The following is a 22,964-nucleotide window of genomic DNA, read 5'->3' on the forward strand; positions in this document are numbered from 1 at the left end:
TCAAACCTTCAGGAGGATGAGCTACAACAGAGGAAGACCACATCGGGTTCCTGTCCTGTCAGCGAAGAACAGGACTGTGGACACAGGCTCACTGACCATGTTTATATGGACAGCAGTAATCTAATTATTGACCTTATTCTGAATAAGACAATATTGTGATTAAGGTGTTTACAAGAGTTGCTTTTAGAATATTCATTTCATGTTCCTGTTTTACATGTTATAGAACATAGATAGATTAACGGCATACGTCATTACGTCCCCGCGCCACGCCGTATGACGTTCCCTCCAGAATTTCACGCATCAACATACAGTTCATCTTCGTTATGGTATCGTATACAGTTCTGTGTGTTTCATTTTTAATTTTTACGAAAGCTTCAAGTGCAGTTAATTATTTGTCATGGTATACGTGCAAATAGACGACTTCTTGAAGCCGTGGGCTGCGTCCGAAACCGCGTACTTACCTACTACATAGTGGCTAAAATACATGTATATCTCCTATTATATAGCAGGTAAGTACGTGGTTTCGGATGCAGCCGTGTGCTATTGTTTACCGTAAAACGGTTGAGCATTGCCGTGTGTGTACGTGTCCTGTCGCAAAATACAGTGAAAACCCCCACTCAACGTTAATAGTGTGATCAAGGTATGTACATGTCTGTAATACATCTCGATAATGCGACAAAAAAAGGAGTACTCCACATGTCTTAATTCGATTTGTGTTTACTTCGAGTATGACTTTAGCCGGATTAAGGTCATCAATAATCGCTGTTTACATGATAGTTTCTTAATCAGAGTATCGTCTTAATCAGGTTAATATCGGATTATTGTTGTCCATGTAAACATACTGACTGAAACTGGATTCCAAGTATTGGAAAAAGACCAGGCGATGACCTGGCTGCAAAAAAAGTTTGAGAACCCCTGCAACATATCAGCATGACTATGAATATTTACAGCCTTGATATACTTGATAATTTAATGTTTTCAATAATATATGAAAGTCCATTACATTCATTCTATACTTAAATAAATATTTTCATGATGAATATACTGCTAATTTATTCGCACACTGTTATGCATTGATAGCTTGAAAACAACAACAATTAACCTGTTCTTTGTTATATTCATTTATATATATCGTTTGGCCTGTTCTAGCATAAACTTCAACACATGTTCTAAAAAAAACATCACACACTTTTAAGATCATTTTTATAGAGTTAAACACTGAAGGCATTTTTTCACTGAAAGAACTCAGAAATATTGATTTTAAAAAATAATAATTCTACATATATCATTACATAACTACACTGCAACACTGCATTTATACCGCACTTGTCCTACTTCCATTACCTAATCAGAAACATCTCAATCTTCAACACACACTCATTACCCCCTAATTATCTCTTCAATGAGTGTTTGCACATACCTGCAGTGATTAGCAACCTGGCACGTATATTTAACACAAACCGATCTGAAAGCTGCCACTGTGGTATATAACCAACAAAACATTTCATTGACAATAACAATTCGATAAAATATTTTTTAACACTCACTGTCCAGTTTATTAGGAACACCTGTACACTTGCACATTCATGCGGTTCTCATGTGGCAGCAGCTCAATGCAAAAAAATCTTGCAGATACAGGTCAAGAGCTTCAGGTAGTGTTCACACTGAACATGAGAATGAAGAACAAGTGTGATCCCTGTGACTTTGATCGTGGCGTGGCTGTCGGTACCAGATGTGCTGTGTGTTTTGAGTATTTCAGAAAGTGCTGATCTCCTGGGATTTTCACACACACCAGTCTCTAGAATGGTGCGACAAACAAATAACATCCTGTGAGTGGAGATCAGAGGTGAATGAACAGACTGGTCTGAACTGACAGGAAATCTATAATAACTCATATAAGCATGCTTTACAACTGTGGTGAGCAGAAAAAATAAATTTTATCATCTAATCTTTGACTGTCCAGAGTGAGTCTGTGCCCATGCACATGATTGGCTGATTAAAGTGGACAGCAAGCATATAATGAAACTGTCTTGGCCTATGTATCTGACACAGTCTGTGCTACAAACGCATATCAGTGACCAGGATAAAGGTGTCGAATGATGAAGGAAAGTATAAAAAACATCCTGAGCTACACATTACAGAATGTTGTTCATACATAAGTCAGTCAATCAATCGAACAGAAATCACTAATCTTTTACACATTGGTATTTTAGTATTGATACATTGTTAAAAACAAACAAAAAAGAAGTTGAAGAATAGTAAAGAGAGAACTAAAGTGTCTAAAAATAGTTATGTGTGTGTGCGTTTGGGGAGGGGAATTGGGTTAAAAAATGACATCTGCCACAGGAAACAATGCTTCCCTATAACCTAAAGGAAGCCTACTGGTGTGTTGTGACAGGTTGCATCAGTGATAATCAGATTGTATAACTCTGTGCTTTCCACACAGAGGAATGTTTTTTGTAATATCCACTTCCAGCATATTTTGTCCATTTTAACTGGCAACAGAATGAATATATAAATGAGAAATGGTTCTTCTTGTGTTGCTGTTTTTTTTTTAAATCTACATCATTATATGATGTAGTGCTGATGGTGGCTATTCCCTGCTGTTTTACTGCAAGTAAGGTAGCTCGGTCGTAGAGCCGTAAGCGTAGGTAGCGTGGCGGGGACAGACAGATTGAACCATCAGATAGACTCAGACCTGTCAGCGGTCTCAGCTCTCTCTCAGTGCTCAGTTTGCTGCATGACATAACCTCTCTCTCTCTCTCACACACACACACACACACACACACACACACACGTCTAGTCAATGCAGGACTTTAGGAGAGGGCAGGAGCATGTAGTCACTTGTCAAAACAGGAAAGGCATGTCTGGGTGAGATGGGTGGAAGAATATGGTGTGCTGGACATGTCTCTTTGAGGAGAGAAATCTTAGTACGTAACACTACACTACAGACCACAGAATGCTCTATTTGGAGATGAGAAAAGATGAGAACAATTGAACTGAACTGTTGTCATTTTGCCTCACATCCTAATTATCTCTGACTCAATCCTGAGCTCAGGTTACCATCTGTGTGGAGTTTCTGTGTGTGTTCTCCTGTGTCTGTGTGGGTTTCCTCCAGGTTCTTCAATGCTATTACAGCAGAGATGAAAGCTGCTGATATTCACAGCTTCATTTGTTGTCTCATCTTTCATTCCTTTATAGGTTTTGTTAGCAGACCATGTGAGTAAAATGTTTGAAACTAAATGCAACGGAAGACTGATGCAATAAATGTGCGTGACAGCCTCCCTCCTGCGGAAATTATGTATGGAATCCGATTCCGATCACAAGCGGTCAATAAAGACGCATTCATAATGCCAGGTGTGAACGGTTGTGAGTCTCGGCTGTGCGCTTGTGATCTGATCACCCAAGACCCATCACGTACGTGAATTCCAGGAGTGAAGTAGGTGAATGTGTGTGCATGGTGCCCTGAGATGGACTGGTGACCAGGATAAAGCGCTTACTGAAGATGAATGAATAATTGAATGAATGTTGTGATATGGTTGAACACAATGCGTTCACACTCAGGATCTGGTTTCCTGAACGCATCATCGTAATGGTACGCAACCTAACATCCATGTGTGACCTGTGAAGTGTCCTCTGTGGAGCAAAGACAGCTTGTAGATGGACTGTTTATGCTCGTCAGATGTCAGTTACAAAAAATCTTACTTTAGCATTCTGAGCAAACCAGTGCACGTACACGGGTCCCTTTCTTTCCTGCTTCACACATTCCATATGAATAAACCGCCATCTCATTTGCAAGGATCAGTGACCCCTAGATTTTCCATCTCAAGCAAAGCAAGCCCAATTTCTTCCACCACTAGTTTCCTTCTCCTTCCTCCAAAACTGGATACCGAGGCATCCAACTGATACATCAAATCCAAGCTTTGCTACACCTAAGCTTTTTCATTCGAGTTGCTCAGATGAACGCATTCCCAAGTTCTTACTAAGCATTAAAAAAAATCTCTTTCTTTTACACACAAAAACATGTACACATATAGTCCTAATTCCTTTCTTTGGTTCCTCAACAGGAAGATATACAAACAGGACTGATTCTTTCAGGGGAGAACAAGGCCACACACACCTCCTGTACTAATAACTCCAATCCGTTTCACCAGGGCTTTGGTCAACTGACGTCACTGTGTTCTCCATTGGGTGCACTGTCTCCAAGTAGGATCCCACAATACAATAGAGAGAGAGAGAGAGAGAGAGAGAGAGAGAGAGAGAGAGAGAGCAACAGAGAGCAACCATTTTCTTCCCATTTTGTTCTTCAGTATTCTTGTTTGATATGGTGGCCAGCTGTTAACTGATATGATGTTATAGCTGTGCAAAAATTCATAGCAGCACTGGGTAGGAGGGAGCTAGAAGGTTTGTTTTCAGCTCTGCAGGAAATCTTTGTCAGTATCTGCACCACTGGGAACCTGTCCATCACGGGGTACGGAGAAAATGATGGTGGTGAAGGAAAAAGTTACAGTAAACTGCGTGAAGCATGAATAGAAGGAAAGAACTGAATGGGGATCCTGATAAAAAAAAAAAAACAACAACAACAACAAAGTGATTAACCAAGATATTTCATTATTTTGAGGTTTAAAAGGTTTAATGACAATAACTGAATTCATTTTGAAGTAGATAAAAAAATGACTTTTCAGTAAAGCTCATAATTAAAAACAGATTTGTCAAATAATCCAATTTAATTCCCACTATGAACTGATATAATCTGAACGCTTTGAATGAATTCCAGCTTGGTGCAGGAGACTCAGACAGAAATGTAGCTTTTAGCTTGAATTATAAACAGGGAAAAATTTGCCTTAGAAGAAAAGGTGCATAGGCATATAACAATTACACTTCAATAGCGTTCAGTTTTGCCATTATGGCTGAGTATGTCTTATCTTCTAATCCCATCCTACAATTCCAGATGAAAGAGGTTTTGAGGGTTGCTGGGTGCTGTGGAGCACGTCTCTGGAGACCAGTCGCTCTTGTTAAGATCCAGCCCATAACACTGCTCCCTCAGGACGCTAGTTATAGCCCTGTACACGCTGTACGTCTCTCCATGATGAGAGAGAAAACTCTAGTACAGTGGGAGTAGAGTTACACACTGTTCGAGGTACTGTGTGATAATAAATTATTTGTTTCGAGGTCAGTCGTTTTTACACGAGGAGAACCTGAGAAAAGCTGATCTTCTCATCATTACCATTTGTTTCTTGCTTACAGTCTTCGTTTGGCTTATCCAGAGAGAAAGGTCACAGAGCATGCTCGGAGGAGACAGCGCTGTATGATAGCAGGGTGATACGTTGTGTGATGGCAGGTGCGCGAGTTCTAAGTTATATAATAGAAGTGTTAACAGCCTGGCGCAGGAGGAATTGCGCTGGTGGTAGTCGGTTGGCAGAGGGGTGCTGCATTTCCTCATGATCCATAGGGCTGAATATAACTTCAGCTAATTGACACCAAGCATCCTCTTTCTCTCCACATGATGCCAGCTTATGTCAAGCAGAGCATGTTATTACACCTGCAAATAATGCCATCCTTCACACTCCTGCCAAGAACCAATTCCCAATTTCATTCTATAACCTACATCCTAGCACCTGCTTCTGCAGATGCCAAGTGAACACTTCATGACTTTCTCAGAATAGCTGCACTGCTCAAACTACATGACTTTTATCATTTGCAGTCTGCTGTTTTGTGGTGTGCACACCGCATGACCAATCCCAGACAAGGCTCACACACTGCATGATCTTCCACGTGGAGAGATCCACTCCAAAGCAGGTCTGAGCCCCAGATCATGGAGTGGTCCAGCATGTGACTGTGTCGAGAGTAACTGGCACTGTACTACTTTGTATGGAAACAAGAAAATAAGGGAAACAAGAGAAAAATATTGAGAAAATATTGGTTTGGGAAGATACATGCAGTAAGGACTGTCTGTTCTGCAAAGAGAACTGGAGGCATAGAGAAAAAGAAACATCGCTAATTTTATACTGTGCATCACCAGATATTCGTAACAACCATTTGGGTATGACATGCCAAATAATTTCTTACAGAAGCAATATCATTGTGTCTAGATTTTGCTCTCACATTCCCACACAAATAGATGTGATGATAGAACTGGATACATAAGAGCAGATTTATTCAGTCCACGCAGGATTTCGTGGAGGTTTTTTTTTTTGTGATTGTTACGGCCAAAAATACTTGCTTTTGCAGTGACTTTTTTCAAAATGTGCGATGCAGTTGAGTTTTTTGTGCGTTTTTGCAGAACTTGCTTAAATCTGCAAAATTGCGATTCCACGAAATAGTTTTTTAACACTCTTTCGCAGTGAGGTTTGTTGGTAAATGAGACGTTTTAGCTGTCCTTATGTTCGGGGCACATGAATCGAAGAGGGCTTTGGCTGAAGGCCACGTCTTGGCCCAAATCTGAGGCAAATCTCCGCCGCTTTTAAAAAATTGCAAGCTCCTCCGAATATTGGAGTTTCCTTAGTTCTGTGCTCATTTCTGAGATCGCAAAATCCTGGAGGGACTGATTATTTTTGATTTCCTCTCTCAGTCTCACTGGCTCACACCGCATTGCTGAACCGCTCGCACTACATGAAGCAGTCGTCGCGGGCACGTGCAGAAATTTGTCACCATGAACACGAGGCAAACATTATGTCATGTGCATTTAGCATAAGAGGATATTCTTTACAGCTCTCTCTCACCGTATCATCCTCAGGTTAACTCTGCTTCTCTCCAGTCTCTGTTTTGCTCTTTTTTGAGCTTCCATTTGATGCATCCATAAAAAAGTAAAAGGGCTACAATAATAGTGCACTCTGACTCACTCAGTGTTTGACAAAAAAAGAAGAAAACATTGAAGAGCTTTAAAATGCTATGCCATTTTTAAAGGACACTTCAAGTAAGTGATCAAAATGTTACGATTATGTATGAATAACCCCTCTATTCATCTGTCCCTGTCTATTTTGGCCTGTGATAAATGGAAATAATGTAGGAGGCTCTTGCTGGCAGACTGGCACCTTGTTAGGGGAGGATTAAGGAGCATTTTTATCACCTCACTTGGGGAATCTCTTATCTCCAATGCCAGGCCACTGGATCGGGGGAACGAAAAATTTGTACACACACCAGCTGATAGGGAGAGGGTAACAGGAGGTGAAGGAGTTTTTCAGACGTTACTGACTTTAGCAAATTCACCACTGACTAATTCAACTTCTCAGAGCACTGTTTTTTAAGAGATGAATGGCGTACCAAGCGTCACTGGAACAGCCTGCTTCAATAAGATTAAAGCACTGTTTACAAAAATGAAAGATAGAGAGGATTGCCATTTGTTTCATTGTTTACGCCCATTTGCACATTGACTACGTTTACATGCACATCAACATTCTGATATTAATCGTTATTTGGCAATCTGATTGCCCAATTCAGATTAAAACAATACACCCACCCTGGAATATGCCTGTTTTAATCAGAAATTTGTTGCATGTAAACACCTTATTCAGAAAATCCACCGAAAGGAGATATACATGCATGCTCAGCCTGCAAGGAATTGTGGGTACTAACAGATGCTTAGCTGTAGGCTAGGTATTTAGGAACAGCAGCTCAGGCATACTTACAGTAAGCATGTATACAGGAATATTCTGATGCCTGTAAGCATATAAACATTGTATTCGGAATATGTTACTATATTATATATAATATAATATTTTACAAAAAAAAAGCAAACCAAAATCAAAGTTTAACTAGGCTAAGCAGAACTCAATAAACAAAAACAGACAGGATCAATAGTAGAAAAGCCTGTAGAAACAGAAACTGCTCAGTAACATCATTAGTGGAGTGCTAGGAGCAAGATTTTTAAAGATAAGCCTGAGTTATTTATTCGGAATGTGCTAACTGGGAACCGATGGGTATGAAGTTTTATGGTTTGCTAAGGATTGTGGTAACTGTAATTCAAATATTATGTCTTTTAGACTTTAGAAACTCATTGAACAATACCACATACTCACAATAAACCATTTAACACATTTCCTACAGTATTCCAAATTAGCCAACAAGTTAGCTAGCTGGCTACTTCCTCTTCTTTATAGCGGTCAGCTAACTTGTCCTTCTCCTTGATTTTAGCTTAAGGACACTATGTACGTATCACTGAGAAATAATGAAAGATAAATAATCAATATAGCAACTGAGTAAAACTGGGAACTAACGAACCACAACCTAATTGATGATATAATGATTTAGAAAAGTCTGAATAATGATGCCTGTTAGTGTGAGGTGTGATACCTTTTCGGTTGAGATAATGATACCCTTATTTCTTTGGAGTCTTTAGAAGTCTCATCTAAATGTGATTATGAGATGACTTTTCAGTCTAGAGAGGGAAACACTTTGGAGCAATTATAACAGGCTTCTGGGCCTGCATGAAAGACCTGACGTTTTTCTTAAGTGGCTAAAACAGCCAAGTGAGAAGTGAGAAAGAAGTCATTGTGTAACATCTCTCTCTGCCAAACCCCCCCCCCAAAACCCACCACACGGAAAAATAATCTGTGCCTCTGTAATTTGGTCTCTTTTTGGTTTAGAGGTGTGAGATGGCTGTCAGCATTGAAGTAACGAACGCGAATCTCAATAGCGCCTTGACCAGCGGCCCATTGTGAGACCGTGTCCCTCTCACCTCGCCTTCACCATGGTAACCAGCCAAGTTCTCGCTCTCCCTGCACCTTCAAAATGAGGCCAAATTACATTCAATACAGTTTCATTCAAGCCAGTTTAACGAGCGCTATTCTCACAAAGAATAGCGTCGGATTAAATGTATTTTCATTTCTCATTCATCAGTTCTAATAATAGATATCTGCGTAAAGTGCGTTAAAAAACCTTCAAATAAAACACATGGTTGTCATAAAGTGTTTATTCTGTCTGTAAGTTAAAAATCTAGCTGTGCTGTAATTAGCACAGAGAGCAGTCCCTTCTACTGAAGCATTCCACATTGATCTGCCATTGATACTCATTCCTACTGCTTGACATTTAGAAATTGATTTCCTAAGTAGAGTGTTTTTGTTTTTGATTTTTAAAGAAAAGCAATATGGGAGGAGTCTTCTGCATCTATTTGAACCGATCAATCATCCCAAACATATGAATTCAAACCCACCTTACAAACGCATGCCTACATGCTGCCTGCCCGCTGTGCTCAGCCATCAATCAGAGCGAAGCCGAACAAAACAGACAAAACTTCGTTCAACACAGAACAAAAGTGAAAAAGAGGAAATGTGTATAATATTCCCTGTTTCAATTTCCATTATCCCAGTGTCACAAGGCTGACAAGTCTTCAGAAAAGCCAGTAGGACCTCGATTTCCTCAAAGAGAGCAATGACAGTTTTTCCCAAAGACAAAAATCAGACTTGTGTGTTGGTGACAAGCATCAAAAATGCTATATAGTATAGGAGGAGAGTCCTGATCAGCCATTTTGTGTTGCACTGTGTAATACTGCTGTTGCCATCCCATTTATCACTTACCTACAAAAACCTGCATCAGCAACATGGAATTATTTTCTACTGTATAGATATATAGTACTGTGCAAAAGTCTTAGGCACCCTATTTTTTTTTTTGGTACAAACTTTGTTATAGATTTTTATTTTATCTACATTATCGAGTCAGTACAAAAACATTTTAGATTTCCATACATTAGTTTTCTAGGACAAAATTAAATGCTAGAGAAAAATGTTTGTATGTCAGTAAAGAAAGCAGCATATTAAGTGGTAAGAGACACTTTTCAGATAAAAAAGTACAATGAAGACTGCTGGATTTTGCTGCAAAAATGAGAAGCAAGATCGAAAGTCAAAGTCTCCAGAAGAACCGTGGCTGGTTCTGCAAGATGCTCAATAACACTTACAGCTCATTTCCTTATAAAATTGCACTAATTCTACCTGAGAGTACTTTTTTTTAAGCAAAGTCGTCACACCAAATATTGCCTTAGTTTCATTTATTATTGGTTACTGCTCTTTATAGTATTTTTTGAAAATGGAGAAACATTTAATTTAATTATTTTTGAAGGCATCTTTGCTCTACAGCATTTCTTTGCATGTGCCTTTTACTTTTGCACAGTACTGTGTATATATATATATATATATATATATATATATATATATATATATATATATATACATATATATATATATATATATATATATATATATATATATATATATATATATATATATATATATTCAGTGCCCTCCACTAATATTGGCACTCCTGGGAAATATGAGCAAAGGTGGCTGTGAAAAATTATCTTTATTGTTTAACCTTTTGATCTTTTGTTAAAAAAATTCATAAAAATACTTCGCTCTCATGGATATCAAACAATTGCAAACACAATACAGGTTGATCAAAAAACACAACAAATAAATATAGGTGTGCAACAATTAGATAACAATTGGGTGGCCCTCACCAACGTCTATAAAAAGACTATCCGCAGGGGACAACAAAAAACACGACAGATTTCAATATGTAGTCATTTTTTTCCCAAAAATTAAACCAACATTTACAAGTCCGGTGGGAAAAAATAAGTTGACCTTTTAATAATCAGTAACATGTAGAGCCACCTTTAGTAACAACAACTTGACATTAAACATTTTTCTGTAGGAGTTCATCGAGCTCTCACAATGTTTTCGAAAAATTTTGGCCCCAATCAACATTGCTTCAGTTAATTGATGTACAAGGGCATTCATTTATGCACAACTCTCTTATGATCCTGCGACAGAGTCTCAATGGGGTTCAGGTCTGGAATTTGACTTTACCATTCCAACACCTTGAATGTCCTTTCTTCTTGGCATGATGTAGACACATGTAGACACACACCTGAGTGCTCCACAACACCAACCTGCCACAATGTCTGTTTTTATAGAGGTAGTGAATAAATAATGGTGAATGGTGAATTTGGTGAATAAATAATCTTGTGCATTTCTTTAGGAACATCTGGCTGCTCATTTCTCTCTCAATCATTGTGGAAGTAGGAAGGGTGTACTTATTATTTCCCCACCTGCTTTCTGAATGTTGGTTTACTTTTTTTGAGGGGGGGGGGTGACTACATATTGAAATGTGTTGTGTGTTTTTTTTTGTTGTCACCTTAGGTTATTAGTTTGTTTGTTTGTTTGTTTGTAGAAGTTGGTGAAGACCACCCAGTCATTATTTAACCTCTGATAAATATCGTAATTGAAAAGCAAAGAAACTGCTTTGTTAGCAAAAATGATTAAAAAAAAACTTAGTTCTGGGCTCATCATGAAGACATTTAAAACAACTACCTGCATGAGGGACTATTAAAAAAAAATAATTCAGAAATAACTCTAGAAATTATGTTCATAGAAATTAGAGTAGATTTAAAAGGATATTATAGCACATTTCCTTGAACTGTCTTTTTTTTTTTGGCACTCGCACTTCGTGACTTGGCACGTTTGAGTTGCTCCAAGCAATGTCATGGTTACTGAGAACACTCGTCGAGACATCCAGAATAAACAGTAACTACAGCAACGAGACCCGATATCCATTACCTAACTGCATCGTTCTAACCAAAGAGACACAGATTTACACTGTTTAATAAAAGGAGAAATGTCCACCAATTTCCAGGACTCTTTCTATGAAAAACAGCAACTGGAAGGCACTAATCAGGAAGGTTTCTGGGAAAACCCTGAGTATCTTCGGTCCTGGTTAGGGTTACCGTTAAGCAGTGTGTGATCAAATAGCATAGTCCTCAAGTAAAAACAAGATCTTGCATTTGACTCATGCCTTGAAACAAGCCACAAAATAAACAGCAGCAGTGCTTGGATTCTTCCTAATGGAAGAAAAAACAATATGTATATATATATATATATACACGTATTGGCGCCCTTGGTAAATATGAGAAAAGAAGGCCGTATAAACCCCCAAAACAATTGTCCTTATCGTTTAACCTTTTGATCTTTGATAAAAAAATTGCCACTCTTTTAGTCAATACTTTGTGCTTCCTCCCTTTGCCAAGATAACAGCTCTGAGTCTTCTCCTATAATTCCTGATGAGGTTGGAGAATACATGGCAAGGGATCTTAGACCATTCCTCCATACAGAATCTCTCCAGATCTTTCACATTTTGAGCCCACACTGGTGGACTCTCGTCTTCAGTTCACCCCACAGGTTTTCTATGGGTTTCAAGTCAGGGGACTGGGATGGCCATGGCATGCATGTTTTAATGATAATGATAATGAGTGATAATGACATATACATTGGTCATATATACATTACAGCACAATGAAATTCTTTTCTTCGCATACCCCAGCATTTTAGGAAGCTGGGTCAGAGCGCAGGGACAGCCACAATACAGCACCCCTGGAGCAGAGAGGGTTAAGGGCCTTGCTCAACAGTGCTCAGCTGTGCTGGGGTTTGAACCCCTCTTCTTCCACTCAGTAACCCAGAGCCTTAACCGCTAGTCAAGTTTTCATTTAATATATGTTGATATTTGATAGAGTCCATTATGCCATGTATCCTAACAAAATGTCCAGGTCCTCTGGCAGAAAAACAGCCCCAAAACATTAAAGAGCTACCACCATATTTAACCGTGGGCATGAGGTACTTTTCCATATGGCTACCTCTCTGTGTGCGCCAAAACCACCTCTGGTGTTTATTGCCAAAAAGCTCTATTTTGGTTTCATCTGACCATAGAACCTGATCCCATTTGAAGTTCCAGTAGTGTCTGACAAACTGAAGATGCTTGAGTTTGTTTTTGGATGAGAGTAGAGGCTTTTATCATGAAACCCTTTTAAACAACTTGTGGTGATTTAGTTATTAGGGCCCAAATAACAATTGTGTGGTCCTCACCAACTTCTATAAACAAACAAAACAGATTTCAATATGTAGTCATTTTTCAATCTTGCTCTACTGACAGAAAATTTCACTCATTTTAAGCATTTATTTCTTAAAGAAGCACAATTATCTGCCAATAGAGCAATATTATTTCAAGCTTTAAATGAGCACAAATGGCTTGAAATAGGTTTCATAATCTTATATTTGGTTTACTGAATTATTATAATAGGACATTCTAAATAAATCTGACCATATTCAAGGTATTTCTACTTGCTAAGATGTCATTTTTCTGCAGTGCAGCTGTTGGCAAAATTTTCCAGGAACAAGAAGGCCTACCTAGAAGAATCCCGTTTTTTTTATTATATAGAATTACATGTTCAAAAAGCACACCAATCACCTGACAAATCCACCATCATTGAACACAAATAGCCCAGAGTCTGTGTGAACACCAACAAGAAAAGAAAGTAATCCAGTGAGCACTGGTATTACTTTGACTGGCTTGAACGTTAAAAATCATACCAGATGGAAAAAAAACACAGTTTATACGTAATGACTATAATCCAACACACTGGAACAGAATCTAGCAGTGGCAACAAGAGGAAGAATATGAGATGGAGGAGGAAAGGAAAGCACAATGCAGCAATTCTGGGACAATGTATGAGATTGAAGAAAGATGTATGAATGACAGAGCGTGAATTATGTTCGAAGATAATTAACAACAAGAATTTGAAGATTAAAGGCTGCATCTAAAGCTAAATTGTGAATGTACTATATGTCACAGTTTTAGCTAAACACATGTTCTCTAACATGTAAAAAGTACATGGCCACACCATGAAAAAACTGAATGTAAAACTGAATATATTGTCCACGATGGGGGTAATAAGTAAATCTGAAATAGTTACACCAATAATGTGCTAGAATGTCATATAAAGCATCGTTTACGATTGTGCCATGTCACTCAGAACATTACAAGATCCTTACAGGCTAGCATACCGGAAAGAAAACGAGGAAATGACAGTTGGCGCATTGTTCTGATGAAGTATCGAAGGTTAAAAGGCAGTCAAACCAAATACAAATAAAATGCATCTGGTAAAAATCACTTAAATGGGAAATGAAGCAGGATGCAAAAGGTGCATTCCCTTACAGTACATGAAGACTTATGAGCAAATATAGTACAAGAATGATTTGGATGAAACCCATTCAGTTCTAGTGACCAGGCAAACAGAGAGACACAATAAAAGCGGGTTGTGATTTGCACTACTGTAAAGAAATTTTTTTTCAATCCCTGGCTATGCTACAGATCTAGAATACAGAGAGCTGACTGATGCACACAGTCGTTAGCTCTGAGTTCGGACCGGCTAAGATCTGTGAGAACTTGCTCATTTGTATGATTCTGTCATCCGCTTGGAGGAGAGATTTTCTGGGCTGGCAGCTCATATCTCACTCAATCGGTCTGCCACTGTGGGCTGGTCCAAGCGGCCATTTCTGGTTAAAACGCCTTGGTGCTACAATATGCACAAGGCAGCACAGGGGTGCAGTCAGACAAACACACACACACATACACACACACACACACACACACAAACACGTTTGTCTTATTATCATTGTGAGGACCTTCCACTGACAATTATTATTGCAGATAAGATTTCAGGTATGGCCGAGTACAATACTATAGTATACATGTGGACATTATGAGCTGCAAGGTTGTACCAAATGAGTAGAAGCTACTGGAATCTAGAGGACATTAGTGCATTGTCTATTTCCCTTATCTGCAAATGGAGAGTCCAAACCACAGGCTGGTTAGTAATTAAGGAGCTGAAAATCCCTGAGGACAGACAGTGCTGGATGTCATTAGTTGCTGTCACAGCAACAACACAAGGCCCTAATGTCTTCAGTATCCCCCATTGATCTACTGGAAGTGTGGCTGCTTATCACAGACGGTGATGCACATCTCATCTCGCATACACTCTAGTTTAGCCATTCCATCTTCATTTTCGTAATTCCACCCCTCACCTCTTTCTGTCCATCCATTCTGTGTGTGTGTGTATGTGTGTGTGTGTGTGTGTGTGTGTGTGTGTGTGTGTGTGTATGTGTGTTTTACACATACATTTTTCTCATGTGCTTCTTTCAGTTCTCTTTCTCTTATCAGTCAGGTTCCAACTAAACTGACAGCTTGCTGCTTTTAGAGAAAAGGGGACAATACCTCAGATCTGATTTAGAGGTACACACACACACACACACACACACACACACTACGGAAGCTAAAAGTGAATAGACATCTATAAAAAAAAACGCAGCAGGTCTGCAGCTCAGCACCAGTCATTTCCAACAGTGCTAATAAAGAGTGATTTGAAGGCTCTATGGGTATTGTCAGTGCTTAGTTTGGCTCTACACCGACGAATACATTGAGTGGCTCATATAAAAATGCTTAAGCGTGTGTGTTTTCATTCAGCAATTAGATCCAGAACAGAACACGCACTTGACTTTTGGACAACCGGACATCTCTATTCAGATGTATATAGAAATATACCAAGTTGTTTTGCCCTTAGGGTTGACCTAATTAATTTCGACAGATGATTATGCTTTATCTGCGGCATATATCATATGTTAACGCTGGGCACTTGGGTCACAGCTGACTCAGAAAAAAATACCATTAATTAAAGTGATGTTGTTTGGTCTGGGGCCTCTTAATTTGCAATAAAATATAATTGTGCTATGATGGCTGTTTGTGGCACTGAGATTAAACTCGTTTACATTGACAGCATACAGAGGTACTTTAAAAACATCCTCATACTAGTACAAATGGGAAGTGGTAGCTCAGTGGTTAAAGTGTTGGACTACTGATTAGAGTGTCATGAGTCCATATCCCTGCACTACCAAGCTTCCACTGCTGGGGCTCTCAACTACAGTGTAAGTTGCTCTGGATAAGGGTGTCTGCCAAAATGCCATAACTGTAAATAAGGTAGGTCTAGGAATACTATCAAGCCAAAATTAGTTCATTAGTACCCATTTAAGTGTTTAGTGAAGATGTAGGATTTACATCTTCATTTGAAGACATACAGTGATTTAGGGGAAGTTCATTTTATTGGCTGAGAAGACTGTTTCTGCCACATATAACCAAATATTACACAGATTTATCTCACAATAATGAGATAAAGTTATTACGGGTTATCTTCATGCAACTGTGGCTTTTTTTCTCACAACTGCAACATATCACAAAATTGCAACCTTAGGTTAATAGTTCACCATTGCATCTTTATATTTTGCTCTTACTTGTGACTTAGTGCTCCCATTTGCAATAACAAAACCACAACATATGGCACTCTTGGCCCTGCACAGGTTAAATGGTTCTTCGATATGTATAATGGTTATCCATGAGAATCTCGCCCATGAAAATAGGCCGCTTCAGGTGGGTTACTGTCCGTGTTTACACAGTTAAATCAAGACATGAACTGTAACAATGCAAACATAAGCAGCGGTGTGTAAACGAGCAATATAACATACCTGAAGTCTTCTTTTCATCAGGAAGTAGCCGTTCTGGGAAAATGCTTTTTTCGGAACAGCACAGCGTGTCTGCAGTGTTGGTGTGGCTTAGGTTGAGGTAGGGATAGCTTAATAACCGGAAGCACAAAGTCACACTAACACACGCCTGTGAGGCAGAAAGTTGCAACTGTGAGATAGGAATTCACAACTGCATGATAAATCTGTGCAATATTTTCTCATATGTGACAGAAACAAGCTTCTATACAGGAGAGAAAAGAGTCTTGATACAAATCTTGGTAATAGAAAGAAACATATTAGGAGCACGAGTCTCAGTACCAGTGATAAAATGTTCATTCTACATATATTATTTTCTTTATATATTTTACATTGCATTTAACTCACCAAAATTCCCTAATCAACACACTTATGCAATGTATTGTGGTAGTTAGCGATTACGATAGGGCAACGTTAATAAGAGGGTGGGGAGCAAGTCGTTTTTTCATCTTGGGGGAGAAGGAGGGGGTATGTGGTTGTATACCTGTTTGTTCCATTGTTTTCGAGGAGTTAGGACACGTCCTAATATCAGTATTCAGTTTGCAAAATTATAGGCAATAAATAACGGCCCATTGGATGCTTTAGAACTGGACCATTGTCTCCTGTCTTCCTTCTGGAAAGGGTTACAATACCACAGTATTATTCTTTAAATATACAAAACAGAACTCAGAAATTATTTTGGCTTGAATAATTACACTAGCTTTTTTAATCCCAACACAGGGTCGTCCCCTGACCCCCCAAAACTAAAGTAACTTTTAGAGAAAAATTTTTCATTATAAAGGTCTGAGAAACTGGTCTATAAAAACTGCTCTGCTTTCCTGCACCAGTAAAATTGCTTTGAAAATGGTTTTAATTCGTGGTACTTGAGTTTATTCGTGTGTCTTGCAATGTCATCTGAAATAAAATGTAACGGAAGCTAATTGCCTCAGAGAAATTCTCACTGCAGGACAACATTTCGAACCTCCTCCTCCTATACGACTGCTATAAGGTAGTGAACATTGCTTAAGTGACACAATGAATGGAATGGAAGCTGCTATAAATTTGACATTCAACTTAATAGAAAGAGTCTGAAGACAAATGCCATTGCTGCTATCATGACCCAGCACGCACAGCTTTCATGGCCCCCGACTGTATAATCCCTACACAATGGAAAAGACGGAGTTTAGGAGCGCACGGCTTAGCCTCAGCTTTCCTCCAGCCTCATAATTAAAGATTGTGTCAGATAAATAACTTAACTGCCATAGGGAGAGAAAGTACAAGTCTAAACATTAAGCCGCTGCAAAGTATAGAGCATCTCTCGTGAAACAGTCATTCACTGTTCATAGCTTGTACAAACTGTTTCAATCAATCATTTGAAAATTACTGTGATACAATATTTCATGTCAAAAAGCCTGCAGATTTGGGTAAGAACGTATAATAATGGAGTACAATACAGTGTGATGAGGTAAGATTGTAGAAAACGTATTCAAAGTTGACAGCATTAAAAAAAATTCCATTGTGAATGGGTCTTCATTTAGTCGCTGTCTGAAGCATGAGAACATTGCCTGACACATGGCAAACAACATGTAAGGAAGAATACACAATGGGCATGCAGTTATAGGAAAATAATTGACGATGTGGTGTGATAATTGGTAAGATGATTATTTTCCAATAACAGCACATCCAAAATGTTTTATACCACAGCAATTTGCCAATTATTACATTATTAAAAATTTGATTAAATGGCACCTTATATACTGTATATTATCCATTTATAGTCACGTTTATAGTTACATATATTACTTAGTTTCTTGTAATCACTTATGTTATAGCAGTTGTTCCCTCACCAGTCTCGCTTTTGAAGTTAATTAGATTTTTTTTTTTAAAGCAGCTTGTCCACAAAGCACTCCATCCTGAAGACAATCCCATTAAAGTTACAACTTTACCTCTGACTTGTTACAAAGCGCTTATACTGGAGACTCCTTCCTTAAATGTTATGTTAAATAAACGTCTCCTCAGAGAAAATTTTGCCATAATCCACAATTACACATGTCTTTTTTCATCTGTTTACATGGAGTGTCAATCTTACAGGCCCCTGTGTAAACTGTTACTATAGAAACGATAACGTAACAGAACAAACAAACAAAACAACTTGCAACTGAACCTGCTGTCGGAGGTGCTGTTATAGAAAAGTAATCAAGTACTTCTGACCAATCAGTATGGAGAATTCGACAGCACTGTGTTGTAAAGAAAAATAGCATGTAAATATCATGATACATGAGAAATATCACTAGATTCAGGTTGCTAGCAAAATGTACAGGAGTACAACCTAGATGTGATGCCAGACCATTGCAGGGTACCACGCACACTCTCAGTCATTTACATCTAGTGGAAATTTAGTGTAGCCCATCCACCTACCAGAATGATTTTTGAAGCTGGGAGGACACCAGAGAACCCGGAGGAAATGCGTACACCGCAAGAACATGTGAAACTCCACCCAAACGGTAACCCAAGCTCAGGACCGAGTCCCAGATCCTGGAGCTGTGAGACAACAGCGCTTCCCACTGCGACACCGTGCAGCTATCAATTTCATATCATTATATTTCCCGGCCTTAGTTAAAATCTCTTTTTTACACATCATATGCGGAAAGCAATTACCAAGGACAATCACAACACAGTCCCATAAAACGTGCCAGTTGACTCGAGTAGAACCATCAGGCCTTGATAAATACATCCACTGAAAATATCTATAAACTAATGAGGAGTAACTCGTTTAAGAAATGCAATCAAAGAGAGAATCCCATCAGCATCTAATATCAGTCACTTAGCAGCTTGAAAGCTGATGCTTAAAGCAGGAAATTCGGTCTGAAAGCCTTGAATTCAAGCTGAAAGTGGTCTGACTGATCTAATAGCCATGCCTGGCTTCAACAGACCAACTGCATGAGAGAAATGATATTTGCTGCTGTAAAATTATTTACAGCCATGAAAACGATTGGTTCCTACTCAATAGACAACTCCGCTGGTTTCGCTCTGATAAACAGCAAAATGACTACTGCATTGCTCGATTCATTTCATTTGAAAATGACTTTACCAGTCTCTACGAATCCACTCCTGGGTGGATAACTGACATCACATCCAGTTAACAGCAAAAGTAGCTTGTTTTAAGCAGCAGCAAGTACAAATATAATAATAATAATGATAAGAGTAATAATAATAATCATCATCATCATAACCAAAATATTAATGATAATGGAGAAATCTTTTTTGTTTGGGATGGTAATATCAATTGTTCCTCAGAACATAATGGATTATGTCTACGGTTTTTCCGTTTTTCAGCTTTCAGAATTTTCTCTTTGTATGTGTCACGATTTCCCCTTGAGCTAGCGCAGTATCTTGGAAACTCGAGCTCAATGCGTGAGCTCGATGCGCGAGTGCACGCTTTTTGGTTTTCAGTGACACTGACTTTGTTTACTTTCGACACGTGCATTTATTATGATTTCTGTCCTGTCTCCGTCCCTGTATTTTCATTGGTTGTTTCCCATATATGTGCCATGATTGTTCTCAGCTGTCTTGGGTTTCACCCCTGATTATGTTTGTCCTTTAAACCCCTCATGTATCTTGTACGTCGCGAAGTATTGAGTGTTATCACCGAACCAAGCGTTTGTACCCTGTTCCTCAGTTTGTTTTGTAGTATTTGGTCTTGTTTCTTGTTTCTCGTTACGTGCTTTTGCCTTGCCTAGTTTATGCCTCTTTCCCAATTTCCTGAAACATTGCCTGTTTTTGATCATGCTATTGTCTCATGATTTGGATTTGTCTGCATGCCTCTCTTTAATAAAAGCTCTTATCTGCACTTGCATACGTCCTAACCTCCATTACGTTTATTTACGTGACAGTATGATGTCACCAAATCTCCCAAGTCACAGCAATGATCAATAGTGACAAACACAAGAAATGTGTAAATGTGTAATTTGCTTCATCAAAAGCATTTTATATGAATTAAATTCCAGTTCCATTCATTCATTCATTCATTCATTCATCTTCAGTATGTGCTTTATCTTGGTCCGTGTTGCTGTGAATCCAGAGTTAATCCCAAAACAACTGGTGGGATAACACCCTGCATGGGACACCAATCCATCCAAGGTCACCATACACACTCACACACACACACACTCCACGTAGAGGCATTTGGCATGTTTGTTTGGGGTTTTTTGGATGAAAGAACCTGGAGAACCCAGAGGAAACCCAAGTGGACACAGAGAACATGTGAAACTTCAGACAGTAACCCTAGCTCAGGATCGAATCAAAGAACCTGGAGCTAAAAATAAATCTTTAGAAATGGAACAGTAAGTCTCTTGTCTGGTCTTATAAGCGTTATATACAATAAGTGGGGAGTAAATATGACATGCAAACATTTGCACTGACCATCAAATTAATACGGTCACATAATATCAATGGGTTTGTCAATATTTGGAGCCTGTGAAGTGTTTCAGTATTGATGTGTGCCATACATACAATAAGCATAAATACAATAATGTAGCACCATGCAACAAAAGAGAGAAAGAGATAGAGAGAGAGAGAGAGAGAGAGAGAGAGAGAGAATCTAATTGAAATCTTACATATAAATATTATCTGGTACTTGTATACCGCTTTTCACTATTTTCTTCTATATCGCTGCATTTCTGAAACAATGGTGGCCAAATATTTTGTAGTATTCATGTTTCGTATCTGTGCCTTGCTTCAATTTCCTTCAGTACAGTTTTCTAAAGCAGAAGTGAAGTTGCAAGTTGGCTTGTGAAGCCTTGCATATACAGTACCTCCCCAAACATAGTGAATGCACCATAAACCAACAGTGTTAACAGTCAGTGGTGCATGTTTAAACAGGTTAAAACCCGTTCTCCATAATGGAATCGTTCATCACACAGTCAGACTTGATGGACCAGGGATATTTAATCAAGCGATTTTTCCCTCTGTTGTAGTTAAGTGACTGCCTACGTATACAGCATGGCAAATTACTGACTGATTTGCCGAAGCCCGGCTCTGGCTGGAGCAGAGGAGAATGAGACATCACAGGTGCTCAGCTCGAGCTCATGGTGGCTTTTCTTTCATTTACTCGCCACTCAAGAAGGAAAGTGATTTCTTCTTCTATTCTGGCATTTCTGAGTCATCAATAAATGAGCACAAATCTATCTGGTCACATGACTGAGATGCAAAAGGCAAGGCCTTCACTTTGCCTCAGTATGAGTGCATAAGCCAGGTATAAGCCTTTCTGTTTCTCTTTCATTCTTTTTCTTTCTGTCACAACACACACACACACACACACTCACACACACTGACACGCATACACATACATGTTCTAAGATTTGCTCCTACATTGCATTGTTTTGACCACTTAAAGGTCATAGTGCAATCTGCACAGCACTTTGATCGTTTCTCATATAAATTATGTTTCGCTTTGGACAAAAGTAAATATACATGCATTTATCTTATTTAAGTGTTCAGCGGCAACTCGGAACGAGAGATATTTTTGTTTAAAACAAAAAAAAATACTGTATATCCATGTTCACATATTAACAGAAACAATACATGTTAATTCCAGTACATATTCAGGAACCTGGAAATTCCATAACGTCTAGAACACACGGCGATGTTCAAGCGCTAAACTGTGAATGTCACTCTGTACCACCAGAGGTAATTAGTCTACCAAATTAAGGGCTTGACAGGAAGCCCTTGGGCATTGAATTCGATGGTGAGAGGCGGACAAACATCCATTGCCTCCTTTCAGTACAGCTAACAAGCTCTTGTCAACTTCCTTTCACCATTTCTCCTTCTGGGAATCCCCACGCTAATTTGAGAGCCATTCCACTATTTATCAGTTCAACTCATAAATAGTGAACAATCGAATCTGATTTTTCTCAGAAGGCGTTGCAATCCAATGCAATTTGCTGTGAAAATTGTGAAAATGGGAATCTGAGTAAATATGAATTACTCTGGGGCTAGTTAATTTTATGAGAAAGGATTAACAGTCACTTGACCAAAATTGAATGCTTAAACATTTTCAGAATACCTACTTATTAATAATACAGACTCAAACCAATAGAAAACATTGACCTTCTTCAGACATACACTGTCAACACCGCCCTTCTTTGTCTCAATCGTTTTTATCATGTCAATGCCAACAAAGCTTCGTCGACATGATATATACTGCAGATGAAATAAACTCCAATCAGATATGACAAACCTCAGGCTGGGACTGCCATTTCCAATCTCACCTCACACACTCCTGCTGTAGCTGCATCGCCATCAACGTCTCCTCATCCTCCCTCAGCCATCTGTCCACGCACAATGTCCGTCATGGAGACAGTCGCCCAGCAATCTCTGCTTGGCAAGACCGCACTCTGGAGTGTTTACAGTTCAGTAGCACATAGACTGCTACAGACTATCACCTTAAAAACTCTCATTTTCTCACAGTGTTTTGGAGTGCTGGTGAGTCTACGGCTTATTTCACTGCATGGCAAGCAATAAGAACTGCTGCTGTAATCATAAAGACTCTCCTGTGCTCAACGCAGGACTCTTATTCACTGCTTATGCAATGATTTGAGCTCATATTTGTGAAAA

The 22,964-nt window shown here is 38.9% G+C and overlaps 1 protein-coding gene and 1 long non-coding RNA gene across 3 annotated transcripts in view; both read right to left on the bottom strand.

The window, feature by feature from the left end:
* Positions 1-22,964, bottom strand: part of kcnh3 (potassium voltage-gated channel, subfamily H (eag-related), member 3) — a 173,538-nt gene that overhangs the window by 131,157 nt on the left and 19,417 nt on the right. The gene's annotated exons all lie outside the window — the stretch shown is intronic.
* Positions 145-18,437, bottom strand: LOC128608728 (uncharacterized). Of its 2 annotated transcripts, none has more exons than XR_008386115.1 (4): positions 18,197-18,437; positions 16,855-16,983; positions 16,338-16,482; positions 145-1,798 (listed from the first exon to the last, which is right to left on the bottom strand). It is a non-coding gene; the product is annotated as an uncharacterized LOC128608728 (long non-coding RNA). The 2 variants fall into 2 exon arrangements; XR_008386116.1 differs by lacking the exon at positions 145-1,798 and adding an exon at positions 10,863-14,338.

The sequence above is a fragment of the Ictalurus furcatus genome, chromosome 6 (assembly GCF_023375685.1).
Source record: "Ictalurus furcatus strain D&B chromosome 6, Billie_1.0, whole genome shotgun sequence".
Taxonomy (NCBI): domain Eukaryota; kingdom Metazoa; phylum Chordata; class Actinopteri; order Siluriformes; family Ictaluridae; genus Ictalurus; species Ictalurus furcatus.